Source organism: Myxocyprinus asiaticus, chromosome 11 (assembly GCF_019703515.2).
Source record: "Myxocyprinus asiaticus isolate MX2 ecotype Aquarium Trade chromosome 11, UBuf_Myxa_2, whole genome shotgun sequence".
NCBI classification, from domain to species: Eukaryota; Metazoa; Chordata; class Actinopteri; order Cypriniformes; family Catostomidae; genus Myxocyprinus; species Myxocyprinus asiaticus.
Window position 1 is genome coordinate 22842416 of NC_059354.1, and position 15681 is coordinate 22858096.

At 36.6% G+C, this 15681-nt stretch overlaps 1 protein-coding gene across 1 annotated transcript in view; it reads right to left on the minus strand.

The window, feature by feature from the left end:
• Nucleotides 1-476, minus strand: part of LOC127448091 (LIM domain only protein 7-like) — a 28487-nt gene extending 28011 nt beyond the window's left edge. Inside the window, exon 1 of the mRNA XM_051710378.1 lies at nt 375-476. The gene's annotated coding sequence lies outside the window, so the exon portion shown is untranslated. The remainder of the gene's footprint in view (nt 1-374) is intronic.
• Between the last annotated feature and the right edge of the window lie 15205 nt (nt 477-15681).

The following is a 15681-nucleotide window of genomic DNA, read 5'->3' on the forward strand; positions in this document are numbered from 1 at the left end:
CCATCAGCCTGGCTCCCAGCGGTTCTGTACAAAAGCTCTGCATACACATATTCACTCAAACACACTGACAAACATGCACCCATACTCAAGCCCACACACATGGAAAAAAGCACTCTGTCCTGTGCGAGAGACTGTCCTGCTGTGTAAGTCTGCAACATCAGCCTGGCAGGAGGGATGACTTAAAACAACAGATACCAGGACAAAAGTGGATGACATGTTCTGATTGATGGGTTTGGCTATTCTAGCTGCACCTATTACTAACAGGTGCATAAAATCGAGCATACCATGAAATCTCCTTAGACAAACATTTTTAGTGTGTTCCAGCAAAGATAGTGCCCTTTAAAAAAAGCGAGGTTCATATAGAAATGGTTTACCGAGTCTGGTGTGGAAGAACTTGACTGTTCTGCTCAAACTCCTGTCTTGAATCCCACTGAACACTTTTCAGGTGAATTGTACTGTCAACTGTGAGCCAGGCCCTTACTGATGCTCATAAGTCTAAATTGGAGCAAATTCTGCATGTTCCAATATCTATTTGAAAGCCTCAGCAAAGCAGTGGAAGTTGTTTTAGCAGCAAAGGGAGGACCAGTGGTTTTGAAATTAAATGTTGAACAGGAACACTAGGGGTCAGTGGTGGCTCAGCAGTTAAGGCTTTGGGTTATTGATCAGAAGGTTGGTGGTGCAAGCCCCAGCATTGCCAAGATTTCACTGTTGGGCCCTTGAGCAAGGCCATTGACCCTATCCCCTCCAGGGATGCCATGGCTGACCCTGCACTCTGACCCCAGCTTAGCTGGGATATGTGGGAAAAAAAAGAATTTCACTGTTTGTGCAAATGTATAATGTGTGATAAATACATAAAGTTATTATTAAATTATTAACATGCAGTGTGAGTGTGGTGTTTTGGGTGTCCACAGCCTTGTGGCCATAAAGTGCACTGGTTCAATCATAGTGTTACTGTATTAAACTCTAAATAAAGAATATTTCTATTTCAGGATTGCAAGTCAACATAAAAAAAATAAAACAAATAGTGTTTTATTTATTTTTTAAAAATCATAAGACACAGTACAAAGGCTCGTTGTACTGTTATGTGACCTACTTGTGCCTCACTGGCTATTTATGAGAGCGGTCACCTAAAGTTAGGACCAAATGAAAGAACCATAAAAATACCATATTCTTCCATTTAAAACTTCAATGGCATTTGGAACATGAGATCCTTTACATCCTGTTGTTGTGTGTCAAGCAAAATATTTCCTCTCTGATGTTTTGACACACAACCTATAGTACACCTACGCCTGAAAATAAAATACAATTACAGTTATAACTGGTGAGTGTATGTACCTGACATGAGTGTTTACCAGAACTCTTTCTTTTTGCTCTTTTACCCTGCTGAAAAGACCAGCTTAGACCAATATGAATTTTCATGATGGTCCAAGCAGGGTTATACCAACATAGCCATGTTGTTTACCAGTACTAAATGCTTCTCAACCAGCATGGTCTTTCTAATGAAGATAGTTGACTGAGGCAGGCCTGTCGGTTAAGCTAATTATGAAGCCAGGTAAGCACACCAGCATACTAGCCTCCCTTGCTTGGGACCAGTTACCAAAACACAACATATGCATGTGACCAGCAAAACTGGTCTTTTCAACAGCGATGTTATCACATTATATCATGCTTTATAATGGGCCACACACGTTAAACCATGACAGCACAAAATATAGTAGCTCTCATCTACATATGTCCCATTTCCCTGGAGTTCTAGGTAAATACTATAGTTGAACATGCCTGGGCCGCAGGGCATTTTAGTATCTGGAATGCCTGGAGCATGTCATAATGACATTGGTACAACTGGGAGCACCTGCACTGTGTACATTCCATCCTGACACCAATGTTTCTGAAGCCTGTAGTGAACTTTCTCTTGGTGACATTCACACAGTACTTACAATACTGTTTAAGAATGCATACCAATACATTTTAGCTGTTACAGTCATAGTACAAGATTTATGACAGAAGCTACCGAGTTCAACAGGTGAGAGCACTCAGAGATGTTGGAGAGCGATTATGCTGTTTAGTCAGTGACCTGAGCTTTTCCAAGCAAGTGAACCTGTAGAGCATATGCAACTAGCTGAATTAAGCAAAAGGCGTTCATCGCTCCTGCTAACAATTTACTGCTCCAGTAAAAGTAGTGAAAGGAACAAAGTCCACATTTACAAAGCTGCTGATTTATTTATTTTTTTTCAGGAACATTCTGCCTCAAACGCTAGTTACCTAATGATAAGTTATGAGCCCTGCAAAAGTTAAAGGACTCTTTGTTGGGGTTAGAAAAATTTGGAAGGGAACCATTGTATTGTGAAACCTCATGGGTGTATTTTGGGCTTATGTGATCTGAGGCCTGTACCATGAAGCCAGTTTCGGTGGCTAGCCAGGTAAGTTTTAGTTTAGTTTGCCTCAACCCTAGGTTTTAGGTACCATGAAAGTTGGGCACCTTTTAACGGTGTTCATCGCCATAGCAACTTACGCTACACCACTAGCCTGCTCCGTAGCAGGTTTCATTCTGGATTACAGATCGCTAACAGATGCTGAACCAATCAGCTGTGAGTAAAATGACATCTCTGACGCAATCAAGTCACTCCCCCGTGTCTCTTAAAGCACACTTTACAAATAAAATCTTAGAAATCCACAAAATTGACTCTTCATGATAAATTATTTGAGAACCTAAATGTAGATTTTCAGCAGACAGAGTATTGTATTTTATTTAAAATGTAATTGCTTTTCATTTACCCTCTTTAGCCATAGAAAGAAATATCTTTGAAAATATAATATATTAGGCTATCTATAAACATCCAGTGAGATATTAAAAGCTCAAGATTGCTATTGAAAGGGGTGAATGCCAACCAAACCCCTTCTTCCTTTCATGGACTCGAGATGAACATACAGTATTTTACTTGAAGTTATAATAATATAAGCAATATAAACAGTACACAAAATACATCTTATTGCATACCAGTTTTTTGCATACAGTATTCCAAGTGCTTTTTTTTTAATGCTTTTTATTTTTAAATTTTTTTTGCAAGACAATGTACAAATTATACATCAAAAACACAATGTTATTTTGAATGGTTATTTAATATGGTTATTCACAACATATTATATAAATCACGTGTAATTCATTCATTTACATGTATATTTTATTTCAAATAAAGTGGAAAGAAAGTTAAGGCATCACCTTTTTTATATATATTAAATGAGATATGACATCATACCTCATATTTTAACTAACTGTGTTCAAAAATCAAGAATCTGAAGGAAACAATCTATCTAAATTATTTTATTCTATTTTTAAGCAAATCCCATTTATGCTCACATTCCAGACTTTTATTATAAATTTTAAATGTTACTTTCTCCATTTGTTATATTTCCGAAATCATTTCTCTCCCTCTTTGAAATTGTGGGGGTTCTGGTTTAAGCCCATTTTTTGTAATCTGTTTCAAAGCTGCTATTCTGATTACCCTAATATATATTTTGTTCCATTTTATTTCTTAAAGACAATGGCATTTTACCCAAAATACGTTTTTCTGGATGTATATCTATTGTGCAGTTAAATATTAAATTAACCTGTCTAATCACTTCATTCCAATAAGTTGTCAATTTAGAGTACTCATATAGAATTTGGCTGTAATGAGCATTTTTTTCTCCACAATTTCTCCAAAAATCCCCTTTTGCCATGCTATTGTATTTACTTTGAATAACAGGTGTTATAAAAAATCTCATTTGTAATTTCCAAGCATATTCCCTCCAAACACTGGATTGAGTAGTATGGAATGACAGTATGGAATATGATATTTCTTCCCAGTCTTACTGACTAATTTTTTAATATTTTTTTTATTCATCCTCCCACATACATATAATGTTATTCAGAGTGTCCTGTATATCTCTTTCAAGTGCACTCTTTAAAATTCCTAACATTTTAATTGGATTAGCTGTATGTATCAGTTATATAATTTATGATTGGATGCATTTCCTTTTTTATTTCTTTTACTTCAACTTCTGTTAATAAATATCTTCTAACCTGTAAATAAAAAAAAAAAAATTGTGAATTTGGAAGCTCATACTTTTTTGCTAGTTTTGAAAAGGTATCCATTCCTTTATCAGTGAACAGTTGGTGATATATTTTCAGAACTCTATCTGCCCAAAACTTAAATGTATTATTTAATCTATTTGGCATGAAATCGGGATCTTTAGCAATTTCTTTAAAATTAACTATATCTTTCTTAATATTACTATTTTTCTAACCAAATTCTAAAAGTATTATTAATGCAAATATTATCTGTTGATTTAAAATTGTTGCTTTGTTTGGGTAGGAACAGGGATATACTAATAGGTTCTCCCATTTGATACATTTCCATCTTCCTCCATTTCACTTTAGATTCTTCGTTCATCCAAATCAGAATAGGCTGAATTTGGGCAGCTTTATAATAATTTATTAAATTTGGGATTTCTAGTCCTCCAAGCCTTTTTGACAACTTAAGAATTTTCAGACTAATTCTAGGTTTCCTATTATCCCATATATATTTACAAAGTAGTTTATTCCATTGTCTAAAACACGTTTTGATATATAAATTGGTAGATTTTGAAAAGAAAAATAAACCTAGGGAGAATATTCATCTTTATAGTATCTATTCGTTTTGTAATCAATAGTAGCTTATATTTATTTGTAATAGTTTTTAATGATATATAAAGTTTTCAATTCAAATAAATATAAAAGCTTTTATATTTTAAATAAATTGAAGCTTTTAAAATTAATAAGCCTGTGTATTCTTGTTGTGGGTCTATATGAATTGATGTACACATTGATACACCAGCTTTTTTTTTTTTTTTTTAAATCACATTAAGAATTTGTTTGCAGCAGTCCTCTTGAGCTCTCGTAGCAGCTGCTGTTTCTTCTTGTGTAAATGTCTTTAATTGCTTCATAATTTTACAGTTATCCCTTGTACTGTATAAATCATGTGTTTTAAGTCTTCATGATTTCATGCTGAACTCATGAGCAGTGTAAATACATTTATTTATATATATATAATTTATTTATTTATATTTTTAAACAATGTCTTGTGCACAGTTTAAATGAATTTGAATTCTTATTTTCATAATCATCAACTTTCAGCAGAGAGGTCAGTTCCGCTGAGTCTCTCGTGAGAAGTGAATCGCATTCTCTCACATGACTGGTTGTGCGCTGCAAATGTCACTCATTCATGTGCACGAGCGTGGAATCTAATCTTAAAGTCAGGATTGAAGCCTGAGTTGACAGAGAAAGTTGATGAGCTGCATCATGGTACAAATGAAGCCTGATTGGATTAGTTTGAATTTGTCAACCTGAATCTGATCTTTCAGCGACCTTCATGGTACAGGCCTCAGCTGTTCACTTGCATGAATTTGAGGCACTTATTTATCTAGGCTACAAATTCTCTTTGAAAGCACGAAAGAGGATCATTTTATAACAAGAATAATCTAAAATACAAAGTATTGTCTTTAATATTCTGATAATAAGTAAATAATATTCTTAGTGAAAAGTCTCAGTTTAATTACAAAACAGCAACAAAACAAAAACCAAAACACACACACAAAAAAAACAAACAAACAACAACACACAAAACAAACAAAACACAAAATAAAAACCAAAACAAACACAAAACAAAACATGGACACCTTTAATGCATTTATCACATGGATTTCTTTTAATTGGTGACTCCTATAATAGTACCACAAGATTAGCTAAAAGGAAAAGCTCAAAAATCAGCAAAATGACCATTACTGATCTAATCTGAAGTTAACACTGGGTTATGTTGAAAAAGTGCATTAGTGTTTAACAGCCAAAGCAAAACAAAACAAAAACAAAACAAAAACAAAAAACAACACACAAAACAAACAAAACACACAAAACAAAAACAAAAACAAACACAAAAACAAAAACCACACATAAAACATGGACACCTTTAATTCATTTATCACATGGTTTTTTTTTTTAATTAGTGACTCCTATAATAGTACCATAAGATTAGCTAAAAACAGCCATGGGCCGTGCATTTAAAGTTTAGGCCTTCAGTGCGATTCATGCCATTAAGAAAACACAGTTTCACAATGAATAAGACGCCGTATACCTATCATACATTACGTGGCAGTCAACTAATAATACCAAATGACATTTTAAGAACATGTCCACGCATGAAAGCCAGAACCAAGGAGGTCTAATATGAAGAAAAAGCTCTCTAATAATATTTGCAATTTAAATTTTGCTTGAAATACATTTTGTTTCATCAGGGTATACGGTTACTTTTCAAAACTTGATCCGACACTGAATGCTCAAGTAGCCTAATTTACACTTAGAAAATTCCTGATGTTGCTATATCAATGCAAAAAGCACTTACCAGTTTACTTGAAGTGAAAATCAGTCCTCCTTTCCTGTTTAATTAATCAATCGCACGATCATGCAGAACATCTCAGGTTTTTAAATCCATAAGGATCTCTTTCTCAACGGCAAAACCAGCAGTAATGATAGCCGACTCGTCAGCAAGATCTCACACTCTTCGCTTTCAAATTACATACATCACTTAAAGCGTGATTGCGTCACTCAAGGCCAGCTAGAAGGCCTGGACTGGGACATATCCTAAAGACCACACCCACAAGAACAAATAAATCAATCTGACTAGCTGATGAATCTGACAATCTGACATTAGATGCGCATTCATTTGCACTGTTGAGGGATTCTGTGGAGATTCTGAAGGCCTGACGGGGTGGAGCTCAGACTTACGCGCTGCTTCGGATAACAAGTTCGGCTTCGGGCATCTGAATTATGAAACAGTTGTCACACTTTGCTTGTAAGCATTGAGGAATAAATTCTGATTGGATAAACATTTTGTTTTTTGCTATTCGTTTGCACTGATACATTCTCACAAAAGATGACATCAGCCAGCTGCATTCTTTAATATCCTTGCGCAATTAACTCTTTAAAACAAAAACCTCCATTCTTTTTATGGTTTTAGGCCCTGATGATACAGTCTGAGCAATCAAAGTCACAACAGTACTGTACCATTTCATGAGAAAATTACACCGTTTTCTAAAGAGAGAGACATCCTACATTTCAAAGCAAATTCTGTATATATAATTATCATGTTGGGACATTTATAAGTAGAACACAATAGAAGTTTCTAAATGGTACTTTTCTGTTTTCATACAGTCATCCATACAGTGAGGGGATATCCAAACCACAGAGGCCCATGCAGATGTTGTGAGAAAGAATTTCACCCACACATAATCTAAAATATTACACATGGACAAAGTCCAGCCCTAAGTTACACAATATCTACTAGATATTGAGGATAGATGAAAAATGCAAAAAGATGCGAACAATTCAAGCCCATAAAAGGCCGGCAAAGGCTTGCCAATCCCTTTTGGGTAAAGCAATAAATGACACACTGACAATGGATGGGCAGGTACATGAAACATCAACACCACTCATTTACAAAACCTAATACTAGTGGGCGTGTGTGTATAGCTGGGATATTAAGACCTTACAGCCGGTTCAGTAACATTCAGCTGGTAAAGAATGTTCTGGTGGTTTCATGAATCAGTGCTACTAATGAGTCATGTCAGACTGCATCAATCATTCTTTATACACAGTAAAAGAAACTAAATCTTAACTCTCTGTGATGCATCAAATTCATGTTTCAAAGTAGTCATCAGCTATAGATAAGAATGTAACAAGCCTTTGGGAGGCATTAAATTGAAGCCTTTAACTACAATCCAAAAGAAAACATTGTAAGAATACAATTTTCAGCACCTTTATGAGTGAGTGGAGCACAAATGCAGCCCTTATGTGCCTGTTTATGGCATAAATTGGCTTCATGGAATAGTCTTTATTAGCAAGCTGACATTCACAATCATGTCATTTACAACAGAACGATTCACAATGTACCAGTGCCCACTGTTAGAGACTACACTGATGCCATGCAGTGCTACACACCATTGAGTAAACACTATCATTCTCTGCCCTTCACAACTTAAAAACACTACAGCCTTAAAGTGAATCTGTTACACTATACACATATATAAACACTGCAAAAATAAAATAAAATAAAAATAAAAATTCACTTTTACTTATTTTTGTCTTATTGTCATTAAAATTATCCAAACATCCTTAAAACAAGAAAAAAATTATTGAGAAGCAGAAGGACATAAGATATTAAGCCCACATTTAAGAGAAATACAACAAAATTTGGTGCGGTTTAAGCTTAAAACAAGAAAAAAAATTGGCCAAAGGAAGCAAGAAAAATAAACTTGTTTTCCCTTTAAATCAATTTTTTTTTCTTACCTTTTGGCAAATGTTTTTGTTATAAGCATAAACATTACTAAATTTTGTTCAATTTCTCTGAAAACAACACAAGACATCTTGTCATCTTGCTTTTCAAGTAAATTTATCTGGTTTTAAGAACGTTTAGGTATTTTACTGAAAAACAACACCTTCCCTGTCGTTTATGTTTAATGGATAAGGATTTTTGAAAATCAATCAAATTCAGACCGATACGGCAATGAATTATTCAGACCAATTTGTGAACCCGTTCAACTGATTTAGTGAAACCAAAAAAGGATTTACTCACAAATCTGAAAATTACTAGGGTTTGTGAGCAAGTTTTACTTTACATGAGCAGTATCTAACTGTTGAAATAAGTTAAGAGTCGAGCATAGATAGAAAAATGTATAATCACTATAAATGTCAAAGGGTGATGTTCAAGCAAGACTCCAGATCAGTTAAAATGCATATCTCTATGAATAATTGGAATGCATGAAGCGATAAAATTATTTATCATTAACATTATTATGCAATCGCTAGTAACATGGCAATATGTTCATTGGGAGATACTATAATAAAACACAAAGTTAAGCACAAAGTTCAGACACAACTCTACCTACGTTTCACCATCGCTATGATGACAAGAAATGAAACCATCTGAACTATGACTTAATCCTAGTAATAACTGTCATTCTACCAAAATATGACTCCAGTTTGACATCAGTGTTTCAACTCAACCTTCCCTTACACAACCTACACCAATAAATCTCTATTATAATGTACATTGTTTTTTTATTTAGTCACAGAAAAAAAAACAAAAAACTTACAAGCACTTTGTACACAGGAAAATATTTTTTAATCAGAATTTCTGTCATGTTTTCCATTAAAATATCTAAACATTCTTAAAACAAGATTTTCTTGAGAAGCAAAATTGTGAGATAATACTTATTTTCTGAGAATATAGCTTGAATTTTTTATTTTTCTTACCCCATCAGTAAATGTAGTCTCATAATCCTAAAAAAAAATATTAAAATTTGTCTAATTTATGTGAAAAAACTATTTACCAATGAGATGATAAAAAATAACTTAAAATATAGAAAATTCATTAAAAAAAATTATTTAATAAATACATTTTTTGACAAAGAAAATTATTTTGTAGTGATACTATAGAAAAGCAGTGATAATATAGGCTCAAGATGTAGATACTGTGGACAAGGTTGCTCAATTTGAGAGATCTGGTGTGTTTTTGTTTTGAGACTAGATGCATCAGGCCAGATGATCTGATGCTGAGGTGTTTTTATGGACATTGAAAAACAAGCCATGTTCAGTAACTGAGCAGCTGTCATGTTGAAAGAGGAAGGAGCCGATGGGCAGATGACCTGGAGTTGCTTCTCTCTCTCACTGAGACATTTGCTTTACATGGACTGATGAGTAATAATGAATGGAGACTCTGCTTATCTCAAGCCTTCTGGCAACAGACTGCAACATCTGCTCACACTGCCTTCTGTGTGACTGTGGATATTTGGCATCAAAGTCCACAAGGGCTGTAAACCTCTCCCATCAGTGTGAGAGATCTAAGAACTTTGATGTGGCGTACAAACTGTGCCCTCGCATTGCAGATGGTTTCGTGCCATCTGTATTAAAAGCTGGCGAGAGCAATCTGCATCAGGGATGTGGAACAAGTAAAGTACTCAGGTTCCAAAACGAACCTGTGGATTTGTGTGTCATCGAGGTGTTGGATAAGAGAAGGAGCTATGATACCGTCTGTGCTTGGGCAAGCCAATCCAAAAGAGACAATACTTCTTTTTTTTTTTTTTTTTTTTTTTTCAATTAACATTTTTTATTGATTCATAGACTTAACACAAAGAAAAAAACCACAACATATAATGAATCACATTTAACATTAAACCCCCACTACAGTGCATCTGGAAAGTATTCACAGCGCTTCACTTTTTTCACATTTTGTTGTTACAGCCTTATTCCAAAATGGATTGAATGCATTATTTTCCTCAAAATTCTACGAAAAATACCCCATAATGATCCTCAAAATTCTACGAACAATACCCCATAATGACAACGTGAAAGAAGTTTGTTTGAAATCTTTGCAAATTTATTTAAAAAAAAAAAAAAAAAAATCACAAGTATTCACAGCCTTTGCTCAATACTTTGTTGAAGCACCTTTGGCACCAATTACAGCCTCAAGTCTTTTTGAGTATGATGCTACAAGCTTGGCACACCTATTTTTGGGCAGTTTCTCCCATTCTTCTTTGCAGGACCTCTCAAGCTCCATCAGGTTGGATGGGGAGCGTCGGTGCACAGCCACTTTCAGATCTCTCCAGAGATGTTCAATCGGGTTCAAGTCTGGGCTCTGGCTGGGCCACTCAAGGACATTCACAGAGTTGTCCCAGAGCCACTCCTTTGTTATCTTGGCTGTGTGCTTAGGGTCGTTGTCCTGTTGGAAGATGAACCTTCACCCCATTCTGAGGTCCAGAGCGCTCTGGAGCAGGTTTTCATCAAGGATGTCTCTGTACATTGCTGCATTCATCTTTCCCTCGATCCCGACTAGTCTCCCAGTTCCTGCCACTGAAAACATCCCCACAGCATGATGCTGCCACCACCATGCTTCGCTGTAGGGATGGTATTGGCCAGGTGATGAGCAGTGCCTGGTTTCCTCCAGACATGATGCTTGCCATTCAGGCCAAAGAGTTCAATCTTTGTTTCTCATGGTCTGAGAGTCCTTCAGCTGCCTTTTGGCAAACTCCAGGCAGGTTGTCATGTGCCTTTTACTGAGGAGTGGCTTCCGTCTGGCCACTCTACCATACATGCCTGATTGGTGGAGTGCTGCAGAGATGGTTGTTCTTCTGGAAGGTTCTCCTCTCTCCAAAGAGAAATGCTGGAGCTCTGTCAGAGTGACCATCGGGTTCTTGGTCACCTCCCTGACTAAGGCCCTTCTCCCCCGATCGCTCAGTTTGGCCAGGCGGCCAGCTCTAGGAAGAGTCCTGGTGGTTCCAAACTTCTTCCATTTACGGATGATGGGGCCACTGTGCTCATTGGGACCTTCAATGCTGCAGAAATTGTTCTGTACCCTTCCCCAGATCTGTGCCTCGATACAATCCTGTCTCGGAGGTCTACAGATAATTCCTTGGACTTCATGGCTTGGTTTGTGCTCTGACATGCACTGTTAACTGTGGGACCTTATATAGACAGGTGTGTGCCTTTCCAAATCGTGTCCAATAATTGAATTTACCACAGGTGGACTCCAATCAAGTTGTAGAAACATCTCAAGGATGATCAGTGGAAACAGGATGCACCTGAGCTCAATTTTGAGTGTCATGGCAAAGGCTGTGAATACTTCTTTCACATTGTCATTATGGGGTATTGTTTGTAGAATTTTGAGGAAAATAATGAATTTAATCCATTTTGGAATAAGGCTGTAACATAACAAAATGTGGAAAAAGTGAAGCGCTGTGAATACTTTCTGGATGCACTGTATAACCCTTCCCCCACCACAATTTTAATGAATGCAGGCTTGGTGGTGGGTTTGAATCCATTTGCAGAAGTTTAATATCTGAATCAACAAGCAAAGGGATGGTCAAAAAATACAGGCAAAAGTCGAAGATCAAAAATAGACAGTCCAAATGGGCAATCAAGACAAAAACAACAATCCAATAAACGTGAAGTCCAGTAAACAGGCAAAAGGTCATAACATGAAGCAATCACAATGGCAATGGAGAAAACGCTCAGTAAGGCAGGTAAGACTGGCAATACTTTGCAAAGTAACATTGGATAGGTATGGCTATTTATACATAGCAAACAGGAAATGACTGTAGAAGAAAATGGAGTGTGATCAGTATTCGGGTGAGGGCTCCCTCTGGTGGTTGGAGGAAGCAGATGTTACAACAATCTAGAGGGGGTCCAATAGAATTTATGTAAAATCTTAAATTGCATAAGGCGCACCCTTGCATCTCTAGATGCAGACTTGATGTTTTTTAGAATTCTAGCCCACACTCACTCCTCCAATACCAAGTTTACATTTTTCTCGCATAATCTCTTGATAGAATTTAAAGTTCTGTCCCCCAGACTCTGAATTAGCAGGGAATAATACACTGATGCCTCATGACCTATTCCAAAAGCAGTAATCACCTCTTCCAGAGTATCTGCCACTTTAGGGGGGGGTGTGCTACTCCCAAAAAAATACAGAGCAGGTGGCGCAGCTGTAAATACTTATTGAACTGAGATCTGGGAATCCCAAAAAGTTTAACCAAATTTTCAAAAGATCTCAACACCCCACTCTCATATAGATCACCAAGTGTAGTAACCCCCCCTCACAATCCACTCTAACCAGCAGAAAGGGGACCTATTAAAACATAATTTAGGGTTCAGCCATATGCTTGAGGCAACATTTAAATAAATGTCCGAATTAAACACTCTGGACACTTTTGTCCATACCGAGTGCAAATGCGAGATAACGGGGTGTAACTTAACTTCACCGATTAGTTTGATAGAAAGGCTTTGCAGTGGCGAAATAGGGGCAAGAACTTCCTGTTCAATACAAAACCAGGCAGGGGCTCCCTCAGGTGGAAGCAACCAATGAGCCAAATGTCTAAGACCGAATGCATAATAATAAAACAAAATCTTGTGTAGGCCTAGCCCACCTTTGTCAATCGGCCTATGCATCTTACTTAAATGTAATCTGGGACATTTACCATTCCAAATGAAGGACTTCACTATGCTATCAAATTGCTTTAAATAAGAGAGGGGGACATCTACAGGGAGAGATTGTAACAGGTAGTTATATTTTGGAATACAATTCATTTTAATAACATTAACCTTCCCAGTCATAGATAAATGTAAAGAAGCCCACCTGCCCACATCGCTCGAAAACCTTTTTATTAAGGGGTCAAATTTAACTCTAACCAAATCAGACAAATTTGCTGGGAATAAAATGCCCAAATACTTAATGCCCTGTTTGGGCCACTGGAAGGTGGCTGGCTGGAAAGCCGTTATGGGCAGTACGCTGTCAGAGCCAAAACTTTGGATTTAGACCAATTAACTCTGTATCCTGAGAACTTAGAAAAGGAATTAATAATTCTATGGAGGCAAGGCATAGATCTAGTGGGGTCGGAGACGAATAATAAAATATCATCTGCGTAAAGCAGAAGCTTATGTGCCATACCTACCGCCACCACCCCTGGAAAATCATCTTCCCTTCTTATCGCAGCTGCTAATGGTCCAGAGCAAGACAGAACAATAATGGGGAAACAACAATGTATCCCCTGCTCTGTGACTGTTGTCTCCCGTCATGCTCGTCACCTGCTTGAAATATGCTTTGCTTCTCTCCCATTGTTCATTGTTTTATAATGTATATGTTTCTCAGTTAAATGTTTTCATGTTTAATTTCTGTATAGCCTCCTTGAGCTTTGGAAGGACACTATATAAAAGAAACATTTTATTATTATTTTTATTAATATTATTATTATTAATCACATCTACTGAAACACAAATCATGTCTAGTCTTAAAAGTGATCATCTGTTGGTGGAATGCCCAAACTGCAAAAGCAGGAACTGATTTTACACTTTGCTCTGAGATTAGACGTGGTTCTCAGACGTCTTAGCGCAATGACCAACACATGCAGATAAACCAACACATGCAGCAGGGCGCGCATATAAGAATCATCACTTTCACAATCAAATACACACACAACGCTCATATAACAGCAAAAGCAGTAAGTGAGTGATTATAGCCCATAGGGAGAGGATGAACACTGTTTAATCAGAGTCTCAGTACGGTTGCTGTGGCACAGAAGGTGTGGCGTGGTAACCTTCATGCAGCAAAGCTTGCTTTGTTTAATCTCAGCCCACGGTTGAGCGTCTGATGGCCCTGCCAATTCTGCTGAGCTAACAATGACAAGAAATGGATGGTTTGCATGATTATCAATCCCTCCCTTTCCATATTCAAAACAGTCTTATCAGTATGGGCAGGTTGATGTCACATATTTGAATAATTACTGCATTGAAATTTCACAATGCTTAAAAACACACCGAGATATTGCATTGGACTTCCAGAGTTGAAAACGCCTTAGTCAAATGAGGCGGTTCACAAAAGGATCAACTATCTGAAAACTCAGGAAGAGGACAGTTTAGTCCATTACACTTCAAGAAATAGTTCAGCTAAAAATGAAAACGTATTTACTCACCCTCATGTCATTCCAAACCTGCATGACTTTCTGTATTCTGTGGAAAACAGAAGTCACCATTCATATCCATTGCGTCTTTTTCCATACAATGAAAATGAATGGTGACTGAGACTAACATTCTGCCTAACATTTCCTTTTATGTTCCATGAAAGAATGTCATACAGGTTTAGAATATCATGAGGTCGAGTAAATGATGACATAAATGTCATATTTGGATGATCTATCCCTTTAAAACACTGTTTAGAATTTTATAAAAAACACTTGAACATTCAAGTATATGAAATATGAACATTCTAGGTCACTTGAGTGATCTAGCACTGTTTGTGCCTTTGTTCCCAAATATCAAACAGTGCTTTTGCAGTGATGAACATGTCAGAGCTGGACTGACAGATCTCAACGTCACTGCCTCCCAAAGACACACCTGTGAAAATACTAAACAGGTTGTTCAACATGCCATATATTTCAATACAAGTCACAGGTATGGGCTGATTCAAAACACTGAAACTACAACAATATAGTATTATGTTGCACACACACACAGCATAAACACCTGCATGCCCTAAATCAAACACCCACAGCGCACATGAAACAAATCTTTAATCTCTGCTCAATATCACATTTAGACATAAACACACATGCTTCTCAGCTTCGGTTTCAGTGAGGGTTTATGTTTTAATATGATCACATTATGGTTTCAAAGCCACTCACCTCCTCACCTCTGCCCTGCTTCATTAACTAGCTGTTCAATTTTTCTTCCTTAACTTTCACTTTTCACTGACAAAAAGCTAATAGCGGAATTTATATTGTCTCTAATTCATGTTAACACAACAAAACAAGGTAAACAAATTTGGCATGCAATATCAAAATGTTTTATCAGGTAACCTAAACATGCTTCTAAATACCTGGTTTGATTCAAGTAAAAAATAAAATAATAATATGTCTCAATCAACCTGACTGCATTAGATTACACACACAAAAAGTCATTTTTAAGGGTTAAAATCAGGTAGAAAAAGCACCTCAAGGTTACAACTGCACATTGCCAATTTTTACACTGTCAAGAGCCACACAACTTCCCATGAATCTATTTTAAAACAGTAATTTTCAATACATGGTTAACATAATGCAGTTCCTCTACTTTAATACTGG